We start from the raw sequence: 3875 nt of genomic DNA on the forward strand, positions 1-3875 counted from the left end.
ATTGTAGAAGTAGGATTTTTGGAAAGCAATAAGCACTTAAATAATATAATTCAAGTGTACCATCTTCTTGATCATTTCGAGGAAAAGGTGCGGAAAGTAAAGGAAACAACGGAGGGATCCGAATCGGACCTAAATGGGAATGACACGAAAAGTCTTTTTCAAAACCTAGCATTAAGGGCGTTACGACGATATACGAGAGGAATAGAGAAAAACTCGTGATTGGTGTATAAGATAAGATCTGTTTATGATATAGTTCCAGAAAGAGTCATCTCATTTCCTTACTTCTTTTTAATTCATTCACTTCAAGACTTGTTCTGAACGCTGCGTAACATCATCTTCAACCAACCTCCACCGTACGTAGTTTTCTTTCGGTGCGACCACTAAAGAATTGCTTATACACTAAAAATCCGCTTATATACGCTTACTAAAAGACTGACTTTCATTCACTATATTATCATTAGGCCAGTGTGAAACTAAGAAAGAGAGATGTTCCTAAGGCAGCATGTAAGAAAACTGTGCACGCTAAGAGAAGAGGAGAGATGCTCGCAATTACTACCACAAGAAAGCCGCCCCCTATCTTCGAAAGGGGCCTGTCACTTCGTTCTTACTTTCTTGGCTTAGGCTTTCAACTAAACAATATGGCCGCCCCGTCGCTAACAGAAGCTAAGCGATTGAAAAGCGCGCTAAGAAACGTTGCTTTTGTCGGCCTTTCTGTGCAACAGTCCACCAGTAGTGGAAGAGAGGGTTACCGTACATACAAGAGTATCTCGTTCTTACGGAAGCTCTTTCTTACCAGTCAAGTAGTACAACAGCTCTATCTTACAGCCCGACGCGGCGGGTCGCCTTTTGAATTCAGTAGATGGAAGAGACTATTAAATAGATAAGGAGTAGGTGAGTGAATGAGTCCTCACTGACCTGAGCGATTTCGATCACCTAGCAGGCCTTTTATTTGGTATGTAAGATCGCCAAAGCGTATCATCAGATTTTGCTACAAAGGAAGGAACTCGAAGTGAAAGGGCACCGTCTTGTGCAAGACAACAATAGTTGGCCCTCTATCATCTTCTATCTGGTAGACTTGGAAAAGGGGCCCCGACTTCTTTCCAGAATTAGAGTTCGACCACAGCTGCTCCCCCTTTTTTTTTTTGGGGGGGGGGGATCAAGTTTCTTGCCAATAACTATCGACTCCGATCTCTTTTCATTAGTTTTGGGTATTACCAAACCTAGCCTTTGTCAATCACACTAAAGCAGAGCACCCAATTATGGAAGAGCCTCCTTAAAAGGGGGTTAGGTTAGTCAATCCGGCCCGAGACGCGTTCGTTGACAACGTAGGAATTCCTACTTTTCAATAGAGCGGAGGCGAGTTGATAAACGAGAAATAGGCCCTACTCACCTACAAATGAATACACCCCAAGATCGAACTGCACTCATGCCTCTACCGCATCAAGTTGACCGCCCTACCTACGTAGTGATTCTATTAATCACGTACGTAGGGGTAGGGAGGACCCTCCATTCTGATTGGTATATCATGAAAAAAAAATCCATTTGCACCAGGCACACTGGGCTTTCCCTTGCCCAGATGTTTACCTTTCTAAGTCAAGTAATGGTGACCCGCCGAAGACTGGAGCTTTGTAACATGTTGACGAAGACCTCCGAACTGAGGGTTCGGTCAGTAGAAGGGACGACTTTTTCTCCCCGAAAGAAGAATAGCCCCGAAAACTAGCCGACTGATCCCCTTGATCATATAACTGGGAGGGAACGTGTCACATTAGAGTTGAACGATCAAAGGTGTCCTCTAATCACCACGATGAGACTGGTCCTTCTTTTAGTAGACTCAGCTATGAATATTCATATTCATGAAAAAATGAATGCCGGGCTCTTTCTTTCACTGCTCCCCAAGAAGCTTCTTAATGCTGATACTTTCTGTTTTGTTTAGCCTCGAGCTTGTGGTCCTCCTTTGAGTTTGAGTGTGGATTCAATTGGCTGAATCTGTCAAGGAAAATGTACGTAGCAGCAAGGATGGTGCATCGCCTATTTCTCATTCTCGCTCGGGAGTCAAAACACGCCTGCTACCTACTGTATTGGGCCTTCGACCAGGCATTCTACCTTTGTAGAATCGGAACCAAGCTCGAACAGTTGAGCGGCTGGAAAGAAAGACGCCCTCACCTTCTCGTAAATGGTGTCAGTGAGAGAAATTTTAGTATCCCACGTTGACTTTTTTTTTTAGATAGAATCTTCAATGAGTGGAAACTAGTACGCAACCTAATAAATAAAGGGGCGCGTTAGCTAGGCCGTTTTCTTCGTTTGCTGATATGAATCCAAGTACGAATAAAAAGCAAACACGATTAAAATTTTATCGCGCCCTCAATTTAAAAACGAACAAGGAATTCGTTGTTGTGTCCCGATCTTTTGAATCAAGTATGGTGTGATCTACACCCCTAAACGACGAGGTTTAGTAATAAAGAATCACGATGAAAACAATCGAAATTAGAACGAACCTTCAAAGAACCAGTCAATGACAATCCACACAAGACGATCGACAAACGCCACAAAGTTAAAAACTTTGATAAGTTTGATTTTTTTGTTTACAAAGCAAAAGCCTTGAAAGTTGAGAGAAAAGTTCTCAAAAGTTTTTGATATTAAATGAATAATGATCTGAATAATGTCCCAAAATTCGTCCAATATGTTTACATAATCAAGATATGAAATCTAGTTGCCAAAATAATTAAAACACTAACCTAGGAAAAAAAATCTGCGCCGCGCGCATATGCGCGCCCCGACTCGCGCATATGAGCGCAAGTCTCTGCCCATGTCGCGCATATGCGCGCCCTAATCTGGCGCATATGCGCGAAGCCCACTGTTAAAGTCTTCGGTGTCCAGTACTTCTCGCGCATATGCGCGCCCTGTCTTCGCGCATGTGCGCGAGATCTTCTGTCCAGATTTGCGCTCCGTTTTGCATGGATGCTTGAATAATGTTCACATGATCCCATTGCATCACGAACCTTTCATCACTCTGTATCTCGCTTGTCACTCCGCCTTCTTTGCTCATAAACCCATTCAATTCTTCTTTGAACCTCTTCAGACGTCCTCTCGTGATTGGTCCATCCGGCAACTCTAAAGGGTCCCATGCTTTGCATGCCTTCATCGGGCCTACCATGATCGCATCATCCTCCCCTTCTTGAAAAGGATTTGTCCTCAAATCTTTGCTACCTACACACAAATTAAACAAGTTAGTAATAACAATGATTATATGACTAACATGCTTACCTTTAAACTCAAGTTTGTAGGTGCTATCATCGGTTCGCTCCAACCGCACTTGAAATCTCAGCTCCACGGTTGCCCTTTCTATGTATTCACCTATTACTACGGACGATAAATAACACATGACACCAAATAATAACAATAGGATATCATTAAGTATCACAAAAATCAGATTTCTCCCCTTCTTAGCCCTAGTTAGCAAGACAACAAATCCCATACACATGTACGACATTAGCTCACTAGGAATAAGACGCAGTTCATACACGATATAAAAATCTAGCCGACATGGCAATTTCTTATAAGCAATGCATGTTTCAAAATCCCACTCACTATGCCTCTTCATATGCAACCAACATATATAATCATGCACGTTATCAAACATAAAACCACCACAAGTAAAATAATAACCATGCAAGTAGGACACACTAAATGTACTATGCACGCAATCATTTAACTCATCACAAGAATTTAAGTCTAATGCACGTGAACTCTTGTAGCAAACAAATACCACTAACTTAATAACTCGTGGAAAATCAAAGTTCATAATAGGTACATGCATTTCATCAATAGTCTCAAATCCATAACAATCAAAGAATAAGGATGAATTGACACACAGT

The sequence above is a fragment of the Primulina huaijiensis genome, chromosome 12, assembly GCF_012295235.1.
Source record: "Primulina huaijiensis isolate GDHJ02 chromosome 12, ASM1229523v2, whole genome shotgun sequence".
Lineage (NCBI taxonomy): Eukaryota > Viridiplantae > Streptophyta > Magnoliopsida > Lamiales > Gesneriaceae > Primulina > Primulina huaijiensis.